The following is a 12985-nucleotide window of genomic DNA, read 5'->3' on the forward strand; positions in this document are numbered from 1 at the left end:
TCATGCAAATCACAGCAAACATTTTCTGTGATTTTCGGTTAGAATTGGCTGAAGTTGTGTTGTTGGGGTGAAGTGAAGTTGAGACTCGGGATGCTCTAACAGACACGAGGTGGGATATTAAGCACTTCTGTCAACTCTTTGCACAAGATTGGATAATTATTGTCACAAGACAAAATTTACTTGCTTTTCATCTACCCTGTTAAAATGAATTGTCCTTGAGACTGTTCCATACGGTGAGTCATCAGAGGCAACTTATCACACAATGCACTGTACATACTGTGAACCTGCACAAAGTTTAAAAGACCTCAGGGTGCTGTAGCTAATTTGTCTTTATATGCTGAGCATCAAGGACACCACGCGGGAGCCTGCTTTTAAAAAAAGGCCTGAAATCCCAATGACAATGGCAAAAAGCACTAATGGACAGGATAATGATGGAGGGGAGTGAGTGTTGCCTTGAGAAGCACAGCAGAGGTGGCTCACCGGAAGCTGTTGCCATGGCTGACAGTAAGAAAGTAGAGGAAAAAACATATTCATTTTTCCCTTGTTGGGGTGAAAGGCATCTGTAGGGATCCAGGGACAAAAGACAGCAAAACACAAGAAGCTGGTGTTAATATGGTTTGAGTTTTGAATGCCGACGAGGGAGGAGAGAGAGAGAGAGATAGATGCATAATGTCTAACATGGGAGGGATGTTGGATGTTTCTGCTTAAAACTCCCTTGAGTGTGTGTTAAGTCATTCTGAGACCAGATCCACTTGAAATAGACTGTGAGACCCAAAGCTGTGCAAATTGATGGATTGTAATGTTTCAAGGATGAACAGTGACAGTGATAAATCTGGGAGAGTCTCCACTGTGCAGAGGCTGATGGGAATGTCAATAGTTTTGCAGGTATTTGGCATCAACTGTATATAAAGATGGACGACATGATGGCTCCCTGAAAGTGAAGCCAGAGTGTCTCAGTCAAACCCTGGTGGCTGGCAGCAGTACAGGCAATAAACCCTCCAACCTCCTCCATGTTAGCAGATGGGACAAGGAACAAGCCATAAAGTCAAATTAGACATTTAAAAATGTTTTTTCTCAAAGATAATTTCTTTAATTATATTTAGTTCGTAAGTAAGTTTGGTTTGAATTACTTATTTGATGTTAAAACGTGAACCGGCATGATTGAGAGCTGACGCTGACTTGCAATTGATCAAGCACATGTATCGGTGGGACCTCGATACTGTGACATCACCTGAGGCTAAAAGTTAATAAAATGAAAATACCCTATTGAGAGGTCTGGCTCTTACCTTTTGTTTTATCTGGGAACAGACAGCGCGGCACCATGAACACGTCAGTCTGGTCCAGGCGCCTCACAGCCCCGGACTCTGTGTCTTAAACAGATTCAGTTTTCTATTCACTCGGATCTGACCTGCAGCAGCAACATGACCCAGATAAACCAACGTCACATTGTTCAGTCAACAGCAACACACCAAGGCCTTTAGTGTTCGGTCATTAGTCCGGAGCAGAAATTTAGAAACGACCACTGCCAAAGTTCATGGATTTGATTTTATTGGTATTCAGAACCTTGACATAAGACAATGAAGAAATAATCCATTGTCAATGAAAAACAAAAAGCTAAATGTACTAAAACTATTAAAACTGTTGTACAATGAGCAAAGTATCATTATATTACAGAATGTTTATTGTTGTTCATTACCAATGCAGTGATTTGTCTTACTAATGTAGTTTGAAAAGGTTTTAAATGTAAAGCCTTTACCTGAGAAAATGTAGTGGAGAATGAAGTGAAATATTTGCCACTGAAATGTAGGAAAGTGTAAATAAAAATAGAAATACTAAAGTGAGGTGTAAATTGCTTTAAATTGCCCTTGAGTAGGCTGCGACTTCAGTAAACATACTTAGTAAAACTCTGGTACTGCATTTCTGACGAGCTTTCCGAGGACGAAGCACGAGTTCCTTTATCTTTTAGATTTGATACCAATTAATCATTTTTCAGTAAAACAACATGAACTTTTCTGCCCTAAAACGTTTGAGTTCATCTCTTATATTAATGTAATGAGTGACAGGAGCAGATTCGTGCCCTTTGATATTTAGATATTTGCCTTTGAGGCAACATAGTAAAGGTCAGCATCTAAGAGACAAGCTTTCAGGGATCCAACCGTTTATCTACAAAAACCACAGAGTGGTAAAAGACCCTTGACAATATAACAGAAAAGAACTCACATCTAAAGTAAGTCAAAGTAGTTTGTGATTGGCTCCTTGAGTGATTCCTGACACTTTAGAACTGTGAAGAACGAGAATAATAAACCTTTGACTCTTGATGTTCGTGAACCCACAGGTGAATGTTAGTGTCTTTATCAAACTGTCCATTGGAAAGCTTGAAATATCTGCTGATGCTGATGAAACGTGACAATAATTGTTATCCTCTGGGCACCATGAACATGACATAAACAAATAAAAATAATCATCTAACTCAAAGTGTTATTTTTATTTTCTCTAATCTCTCCTTTTCTTCTCGTGAATCATTCAAATATTTTCCTCTCGGCCTCTAAAACTCATCTTTCTTTCTTTTGATCTGGTCACAACAGTATCACAAGCCCAAATCTGGGAACCACAGTGTATCTGTACGTTTACATGACAGCGTTGAGGATCCAGTTAATTAAAACTGATCACATCACATCTGGGGAATCAGAGGCTCTGTAGAGACCCACCACATTCAGATTTGATAAACTCATTCTCAGATGCCAGTGAGACGTAATTACTGCACAAATCCTGCTGTAATTCACATTAAACAGAGGATTAAGGTCAGATCCCTTTTTTTAATTTGCAGGAACTTTCCAAACACATTACCCTGCCCTTCAAGATCAGGCCCGTTCCGTTTGTTCAGAGTAATTTCTCATGTTTGCACCCCCACCCTAAAAAACCCTACGACAACAGCTGAGTCATTTAGTCGTCACCATTCAAAGCTCTGCATCTCTTTCACACAGCAAAGTCAGAGTTGATGGTGACAGAGGGAACTGTTGAAAGTGCTGCGAAGCCTCCAGCCTTCATATTCTGAGATGAATAGCAATGAACTCAACTTAAACTTGACAGCTGCTCACTATCTGTGCTGCTTGAATTCAGCTCTGTTACGATAATGCACGAAACGCTCCAGGGAAAAAACAGTTAATGTCAAAATCTTCGTTTGCTGCTTAAGTTTCGTATCTGCTGCTAATGATGACGAGGATTGCGCGTCATTAAAAAGGCCGGTGACCTCACTTGGAGAAAGTTTGGGGACGTGTCCTGAGGCAGCCTCGGACTCGGAGCTGTTACTGACAGTCAGTGAAGGCGTCAACAGTGTTTTTATGTTTGGTAAACAGCCATTAAAGAAAGATGGCAGTCCTGCAGGACCTTGGTTGAACCAAGTCCAGGAACAGCCCGGCCTGGGAGTGTGGTTTTAACACACTGTGCTGACACTACGCTCAGTCTTGGCTCCAGCTATGCGACGTCTCTTATTTTCCTAAGTGGCAGTATCTTATTTAGTGCCGCAGCTCTCATGGAGCTTTGTCCGTGAACACTGGGTCTTTTTTTGGTCCTTTAAATCATTGTCGGATCTGTGGCGAGGATCACATGAAGAACCTCTCAAGCTCAGGCTCAGGCCACAGTGAACTCATTTGATTCTCAGTTCACGACGGGACTGAGAGTCAAGTGAGTCAGTTCAGGGGGAAAATGTTTCTTCACAACAGGAAAGAGTAAGACACATTCATCATCTTGCTTTATGTGAATGTTTTTATAAATCAAATGCTTGATCAAAGTAATTATCATTATTTGCAGCCCCATCAGGACAAAGTTATGATCCACAGTATTTATGAGGATATTTCCATTTATGTAAAGCTGCCAGGAAAACTACCGTGGCCCTGAAGTGCAAATCACACAACAGCAAATCAAAAAACACAATAAAACACAACAACAACTCACAAAACAGGACAACATTAAACTCCAACAAAAAAAGGGAGCTACCAGCTATCAACCAGGACGGCCGCTGACTGGATAAACTTAAAGTTCATCTTTTTGTTGTGTTTTCCTATTTGACATTGTGTTTTGTGATTTGTTGTTGAGTTTTCTTATTTGCTGTTGTGATTTTCTTATATGCTGTTTGTCATTTGTGTTTTATGTGTTGTGTGTTGATTTAGGTGATTTTCTGTTGTGTTTTCTTATTTGCTGTGGAGTTTTATGTTTTGTTGTGTTTTATGTTTTATGAATTGTTGTCCAGTTTTGTGATTTGCTGTTGTGTTTTCGCATTTATCGTTTGTGATTTGCACTTTACTGTATTAAAAACACAATTTTAACATCACAATTTGTTTAGCAAAAACTCAGCAGAGACTCGCATAGAAGCGTGAGAGAGTCACTGTTTGGAAACAGAGTGCATCGTCCTCTGAAGAGATCGTCCCTGGGTGATTATTTATCTACTTTTAAACTGAAACACTTCCTTTGAAGCTTCACTTCAGAGTTACTGACTATAATTAACTCCCTTGCATTTCCTGTGTGATACCACTTGTACCGCAGAGACGAGCGGCGCAGACAACCTCACAACTTGGTCTGCACAAGTGTCACACACTAACCACTGGGAGGGTCAAAGGTCGGCCAGTTGTGTTCACAGATGTTGTTTCTCTGTCCTGTTGCACCTGGATATCTACTGATCCTGATCTGAGTCAGCAGCTGCTCACAGAGTCAATGCTCTTTGTTCAGCGTTTCCTCCAGCGTTTAAAACATGTCATTGATTGAAAGGATCTTTGCACCTCAGAAAAGATTAGAATTCTCATCATGATCAATAGGTGGCAGTCTCGATCTTTGAGAGTTTTGCAAGGTCACACATTTACAGGAATAGATTAGAGCTGTGCACAGTGAGTCAGGTACAAACGCATTTTACCAACTAATTACGACACAGTACATCTCCAAACACGTGTAAATATGTTCCATGGCATATCAAATATCCTATATGATTAAAAAACAAGGCAATCCAACATAAAGTAATGACTTCACCAAACTTTTTGATGGATGTTAGAGTGAAACAACCTTTTCTGACACAAGAGCGTTGTCCTTCATTTTCAATCTTGGCTGCTAAAAGTCTTATTCAGGCATCTATCACCTCCACGTTTGATTAATGCAACAGCTCCCTCTACGGCACATCCTCCAAAATCCTGCAGCAGATCCTGAGTGCTCTCACTCTCTCTCTCTTTCTCTCTCTCTCTCTCTCTGCTGCTCTCTTATATAACTCACTCCCTCCAAAATACCCATTGGCTTTGCACGCAGCAAAGGTTGCATATCAATCCACTTCTCTCTGCATAAAGAGCATCTCATCACATGGCTCCATCTCATCTCGTGGCCTTTTTAACTATCACACACCTCCCTGCAGAACTGTGCCAATGTCCTGAACCCCAGAGCGAGGACGGAAAAAGTCCTTCATTATCCACCTTTAGTCAAACTGTGAGTGAAACAGTGAGTATGTCCGATGTGTCTGATATGTCGAGCCATTTCTGTAAATGTCAAATTACATAAAGTGACAGATTGGATGGAGCGGGTTTATAGTGGGTCTGCTTGTTTTCTTTGAAATTGTATTGCTGTGCATTGGTGCGATGAAGCTGTGAGACCGGTTTCTTTGTAATTTTCTAAAGAGCAAAATCAAAGTCTGCTGAATTAGTCACAAGAATGGATGGACTGACAGATGGAGTGATAGATAGATAGATAGATAGATAGATAGATAGATAGATAGATAGATAGATAGATAGATAGATAGATAGATAGATAGATAGAAGGTTGGATGGATGTGTGGGTGGGTGGATGGATGGATAGATAGATAGATAGATAGATTAAAATCCAGGAACATGTGTGGTACATTTAATGGTAACATATGAAATAGCTGTCTTCAGTCTGGACCAAAGAAGTGGCTCGACCGAGCATCAGACCTGACATTTTCCTCTCAAGAGCAATAATTCCCCTCAAATGGCAGAAAGCAGAAAATAACACAGATTTAAAATTTTAACAATTACATTTACGACTGCCCTGCGACACAACCACAACAATCAGTTTACATATCCAGAAGTACATGACAACTTTTTTAGAAATCAGCATCACGTAATTGAAAGACGGGAGACTTGTTAGACATCAGAGCAGCCAAAGAGCAGTTTACCTTCAAACTCCTCCATCCACATAATGGACAATCAGGCCTGTCGGAGCCAGCTAGCCCATTAGCCTGGGCTAATGCATCCAGGACTCCCCGCCATGCGCTGCCCATCACTCTGGACCGGATCTGGTTTCACAAAGGAGCCGCCTCATCTCTTTGTGCTGGGGGCAACTCTTTCTCCAAAACAACGACCCCTGGGAAAAACAGTTGTTGAGAAAAATTGGCATTTTCTCTAACGGAGAATTGTGTTTAGCTGTTTACGTGACCAGGTCATTTCAAGGTCTGGGAGTATCTGGAAAAAGATTTGACATGTTGTCAGAAGAACAAGCTACAGCAACCTGTAAATTGTAGAACGTGTATAATGTGCGCGTACAGTAACAAGTATCAGATTCCGGTTTCAAAGTGTAAAGTGGACATTGGCTCAATCAGAGGGTGAAATTGTTTTTGACCAGGCCTGTGATCTTGGGTTTCACAGCTCTGCCTTGCTAAATGGACCGGGTGCATTAGGGGCCAGAGAGGAGCTGGCTGCAGAGTGCTCTTAAAAGGCAAGAGGAAAAAAAAAACAACTCCAGAGACAGCCTCCCTGCTTCTTTCTCTGTTTTTCAGCTGTGGAGGGACAGTGACACGTACCAACCGTGTATTGGAAGTGCTGCGTGTCAGGTTTCAGTCGTCAAATCAAAACAAGCCTCCTGATGGAGAGAGGGCCGAATGGATACGGAGGGTACGGTGACTGACATGAGGGTCCTCGTCTGATGGAGGGTGAAAGTTTTCCATTCCCTCTTCTTTGTTACAAGTGGATAGAGTTAACAAGTCTTTCTTCTAATGGGCTCAGAGTATCAGTGGAGCGGTGCTTGGATATAGGAAACAAAAGGAGAGCGCAACAGTTAATTTCTGTTTTTCACTTATCTGGTGAAATATCTCCATGAAGGAAAAAGGATTGTGAGATGTTTGAATCTGTTTTTACATTTTGTATTATCTTAAAACTAGCTATAGCTAAGTTTGCAATAAGTTGAGTTTCCTTTTCTCATTTGGTTAAAGTAATTTTCTGACCACTTTAAAAGAAGCTGTGGACACAACATGACACAACCTTTTCATTTGAACACCCGTAGACATGAAGCAGCATTATCATTCATTCGAGTTTCTGGACATCTGATGACTGGGGGTGCAATGTTCATTCTTTTCAGCTCCGTTATTGGTCTCCACCAACTCTTGAGGGGAAGATCCTGCTCTCCAGCTCCTCTGCGTTCACAAACAAGTTGCTAACTTTGTCTTTCTGCTGTTTGGTGCATACCAAGTATTGCACAGTGGGTTTTTAGAGCTTTTTAAATAAAAACAGCTGCCGGCTGTGGCAGAAAACTATGCTAAGAGCGTTGGGAGTGAACCAAAACAATAAAGCTGAAGACCAAATCAAAGACTATCACAACATTAAAATGCCAAGTGGAGCTGAGAGAAACACCAGAGATGGGTGATAATTTCTTTTTTATTATTTCACTTTTCATATAGCCTGTATAACGTATGCATTATATGTTCTATATAATTTTTCAGAAGTTCAAGAACACCCATGGTCAGATTCTGAGTATTATTTCACCGTCTTGTCTTATTTGTCTGTTGCAACTCATAACTTCTTTCGCACAAGTCAAAGGTTTCTGAAGTTGGCGACTTCAGAGATCATTGATCAGTTATTCAGGCGGCTTGGTTTTTGTTTGTTATGCTCAAATGTGTCAATTCTAAGTGTTGTCATCATTTCCATCCCCACTCGCTCCCTCAATCTCTGTCGGACATTTTCTTTTTGCATGAATTCTTTAAACATTGATGCACCTCTGCATTCATGTTAGACACTATATGAATGTTTTAAATACTGTTATTGTGTTGACGTGCTCTGTTAAATGTGGCATCTACTGCACTTCTGTCCATCCCCAGGTTTCCCCACTGGTTAAAATACTTTTTGGAAAGTTTTTCCTCAATCTATAGTCGCCTTTTTCCTCACACCCCGGACCTGACTGACACAAAAACACATCCTGTCCATTTAAACACAATCTTTTTCATTCCATTATATTTCACTCTATGCCCCCCCCCCCCCCCATAAGAACGATGACTCATCACCCTGAAGCAAACCAATAGTGAGCCAGCAGAGTGTGTAAATTCCACACCTGTCCGATTATCCTCCTCCTCTCTCTCCCTCCATTCCTCCCTCTCCCCTCCCTCTTTTGTGCCTCCTCTCTTTTCACACATGCTCACCCCCCTGGTTCACTCACACCTCACACTGAGCAGCTTGAGGAGTGGAAGGCAGCGCTGAGAACATGCAACAGAAAACACTGGGGGACCAGCAGGGACTGCTGAGGGACTGACGACACTGAGGGCCTCTTCTCCTCTGTCTCATTAACCACAGCTTTTGTTTACTCACAGGTAAGTTGAGACTTTTACAACCAGATGGAGGATTTTTTAGGAATTTAAGATGAGATGCATCAGATATGAAAATCCTTTGCATGTGTCGGATACTTAAATGCATTTAAGTGCATCTGCTCTTGTTAAGGGAATGTTTTTACTGAGTGTGAAACTACTTGATTGCTTGTATCGACTATTTTCCAGTGTACGACTCTCTCTCCTTCTGTTACCTTCATTTTCTCTTTCTCAATCCTACTGTTCCACACACTTTCTGCTCATAAGAACTTTCCCATTTTCCCCCGAAAAAAAAAAGAGTCAGAGCAGAACCTGAAGAAGTTGAATAAAGACGAGCACGAAGGTGATAGTGGATATCTTTGTTATCCTGCTCGTTTCATCCAAAGATGGATCATCATCACACTTCTTCTCTGCAGGAGAGGAGGAGTTAGCGGGATGACAAAGGCTGCAGCTGCCTTTTCTTCTCCAGAAACAGGGTGAAAAATGACATAATGGCAGCTGAGCTCAGGTAACTTCACTCTGACACCGATACCCTTGAAACTAATACAACTCTTGGGTTGTGTTTACAGGGCTTGTGCCGCTGCGAGTGTGAAATCGAAGCTATTTTGATGGCAGAGTCTGAGATGATGACTTATTTGGGTAACAAGAATAAATGAGTTAAGAAAAAATGACAAAATTATCTCATTAATACGTCGATCTACTTCTGTGTTTGTTGTATTACTGTGATTAAACCAGTGCAACTTGCAGGAGTGAAGAGATGAACATGCGGAGACAGATTCTGTCATTTCAATTAGCTTCAATGAGAATGTTAGAATACACAGACAGAATTGATGCATGTGTTTGTTGTGTAAGGCTCCAGGTCGCGGTGGCACAAATGGTGTGAGTGAGTAGTTTTTCAGCGGACTGTGATGTCATGTCACCACTGTTTCGGTGGACTAACAGTTTGTTCTGGAAACTGAGCCTGTGTCCTGAGGCTCAGATAAATTATCTGAGTACAAACGACGGACGTAGAGACTCCAGAAAACTGATATCTGCTTTTAAAGCTCCTTAAACACCTCGTCAATAATGTGCACACAGTCTGCTGAACTTTTGACGGATGTGCTGCCCGGAGGAGGTTTGACTCCCCCACACTCTTATTTTTTCTCCATCTCAGGGACTTTAATTGAGTATTTTCATGTTCTTCTACTTAATATTTCTAGAACACCACATTTCAAATTGAAATATTACACTTTTACTTCACTTTATGTATTTGTTGAAAGCTCATTCTAATTCTCATAAATTTCGTCAAATTCCCATTATCCAACCAAATGTCAAATGCACCTCGGCCATCTGCGACATTAAATTCTGTTTACATGTTTATACATCATTATAAATAATCCACTTATACTTAATGTAATAATCGAACCCTCTGCTGCGTGGACACATATACTTTTACATACTTTGTGTGCATTTTGCTGTTAATCTGTGATTTTACGTTTTACTTGTAATGCGGGGTTTTCACATTTCACATTTCCTTCTTGTTTTTACTTCAGTAAAGGTTTTGAAATCTTCTTCCAAGACTAGATTAGAGGAAGGATGTGAGGCCATTTGATTTTTACAATGGTCATTAACATGCAGGTCATGAAAAGAGCTTTTAAGTTCTTGCATTTTAAAGTAATAAACTGTGGTCTGACTCTTCAGCAAACCAATCCTCTTAAGTCTCCATTCATTGTTAGTGGTCAGTATGTATTAGACTAATACACTTTGTTTTTATGAGTGATTTACCTGTTTACTCTCTCTTTAATGACTTCTGTGCCTGCAGTGGAAACATTTTTACTGCGATGCATGTGACTGCAATTTCACTTAAATCTGTGATCTCCATTACAAATCTGTATAATTGTATGAGCTGTACAAGGTGTATTTTTTTTCTTGCAGAATGAGATGTACAAAGCTCCGATATCCCTCTCTGGGATGACTTTTCTGAAGATGCAGAACTTAGCTCATTAGTGAGCATTAAACTTTAACAGGAATTGTTCACAGTGGCTAAGTTCAGTGTCTGACATGAAAGAATGAACTCCCAGCAGACCAGATCCAAAAACAGAGATGGGTGGGAAGTAAAAGGATGCACAGGATGAAAAAGCACGACCACATGCACTGTAAAACAAAGAGAAGTGCTGTAGAGGGATTTGCATGTCCAAACATACAGTAACCTGTCTGTGATCTAGGCACCAGGGTTCACCGTCCAAACTTTTTATTAGGAAATGATTATAATCAACATTTTTACATTTTATGAGATAAAGATGATTTAAGTCAAGAGTTGTTTTACTGTGTGTGTCAGTTCTGCACTTTCCTTGCTGTGCAGAGTTAAAAATAGAAGCATAACTCACTCAATTTTGTGCTTTCAATCATTTTGGGGAATGTTGCAATGAGGCATTTTTCCGGCTGTGTACTCGTGTGCCTACTGAACTGGTTTCAGTGTGTCTTTGCAGAACTGGCTCAGTCCAGCAGGAACAAGAGTGACATCCAAAAGACACCAGCGCCATTAACAAGGCCTCCATCATCGTCCCCCATCAAAATAATCAGAATAAACCCACAGGTTATAACCACAGACATTTTATAAAAACACTCAGTGGCATGTAGATGTCAGGAATGATGAATTTGCGAGTGTGACACATGGAAACAATGTGTGTGTGTGTGTGTGTGTGTGTGTGTGTGCATCCTAATTTGTCTCTCTGTGTGGGTGAATATGGCTGTGTCTGCAGGTAGTCGTTATCAGCAGCAGCTGATTTGTGCTGAGTAACACTTTACCCCCTCTTCATTCCTCACACTATAATAAGCTGTCAGTGTGTCTGCGAGCTTCTTCACCAAACTGAGATACAGTTTGATACCAGCTCGACACCTCTGCTCTCATTATCCACCTGAGTGGGCAGACGCCGCATTAGCATAAAGCAAAACTGGTCATCACAAGACAAACTATTGATTTTTTATATATCCTCTGTTTTCAGGATGTCGTTGAAACAAGAACTTTTCACCGTGGGCCACCTCGTTAAAAAACTTGCACACATGGACAAAAATGTTGCTCGAAAAATTAACTGGTGTCAATTTTCATGTTGATTTTTAATTTAATTGATTTCACTAAGTAAAACTCGACAGACTATAAACACTAGATTTTTATTTAATCGCCATGCATGTTGATTTTTACTGTTTGAAACCCATAACTGTGCAGTTCACGTTATTATCTTTTTACAACTGAAGGAGGAACAAGTCAAGACACTTTTCTTTCTGTTCTTGCTGAGGATTAAAATGTTTCCAAAAATCTGTTCTCTGACATCATTTGTTGGATTGAGATACATTTAGGGCTGGGGTTAATTTTAGTTATTAAAACACCAAGTGTTTGATATTTGTCTGTTCATAGTCATTTTCACCTTACTGTAGTCATTTTTGTTTTGTTTTGTTGTATGTATAACTTTTAAATGAAAGTATAGTTCTTCTTTGTATAGTTTTTGCATTATTTGTGTATATTCGTGAGTGTCTCAAATTTGAGTTTGCACACAAAAGAGGAGAAATCAAAACCAAGTTGAAGGTTTTAGAGTTTTTAAACATTAAAATAGCAGCAAACAATTACTTTCTAAATGGATATACTTTGCAGAAACGTCCTGGGACATCACAACATGTTGACATGTTTACGAATATAAATCCACATTTATAACTTTAACGAATATGTATGAAGTCACTTGTCCACAACTACTTGTGTGTAACAAATACAGTTGACAAGTGCTGTGAGTTGGTCGTTATACCTCAAACCTCCAGTAGGGGGCGCCCCCAGCTCACCCTGGTGATCAAGCCTGGTGTGTAAACACGTTGAAGTAAACAGTGCTGGAAAATAATAAATTGTCATGAAATTATTTTCTGTGTGTATCACATGAGGAGAAGCTGCGTTTAAGACTTTCATACATAAAATGTGAAAAAAGGTTTTATATCATGGCTTCTTCTGTCCACACCCCCTTCATGTAATCTCCTTCCCTGAGCTCCAGGTGAGAGCACTACTCTTCCACTTAGAAAAGAACTGAAACAAATGGGATAATCAAAATAGTGAATCCTTAAGTAATGATATTAAATACTTTTTTGAAACTTTTTCTTTTTTGTCAGGTGTTTCACCTGACTGACTCCAAAAGACTGACTCCAACCTAGTGCTGTATTGTTTTAACTCTTATCTCCATTCTCCAAAACCTTAAACCCAACCTAAACACTGAAATGATAAACAAGTAATTTATATATTCACATTATTACCCTCGATAAACACTACGGTATCTTAGTGCTTCTGATATTTTACATGAATATTAATTATTAAAAAATACAGATAATACAAATATTGCCATACCAATACATAATTGTATTAAATCCCACAATATATTGAATCCCATCTGGAACACTTGAAAAATAAAC

At 40.0% G+C, this 12985-nt stretch overlaps 1 long non-coding RNA gene across 1 annotated transcript; it reads left to right on the plus strand.

Annotated features, from left to right (window-relative positions):
• The first annotated feature begins 8329 nt into the window (after positions 1-8329).
• Positions 8330-11855, plus strand: LOC109641715 (uncharacterized). Its single transcript, XR_002203606.2, has 3 exons — positions 8330-8566; positions 8977-9068; positions 11545-11855. It is a non-coding gene; the product is annotated as an uncharacterized lncRNA (long non-coding RNA).
• The last annotated feature ends 1130 nt before the right edge of the window (positions 11856-12985 follow it).

This window comes from Paralichthys olivaceus, chromosome 16, assembly GCF_024713975.1.
Source record: "Paralichthys olivaceus isolate ysfri-2021 chromosome 16, ASM2471397v2, whole genome shotgun sequence".
Lineage (NCBI taxonomy): Eukaryota > Metazoa > Chordata > Actinopteri > Pleuronectiformes > Paralichthyidae > Paralichthys > Paralichthys olivaceus.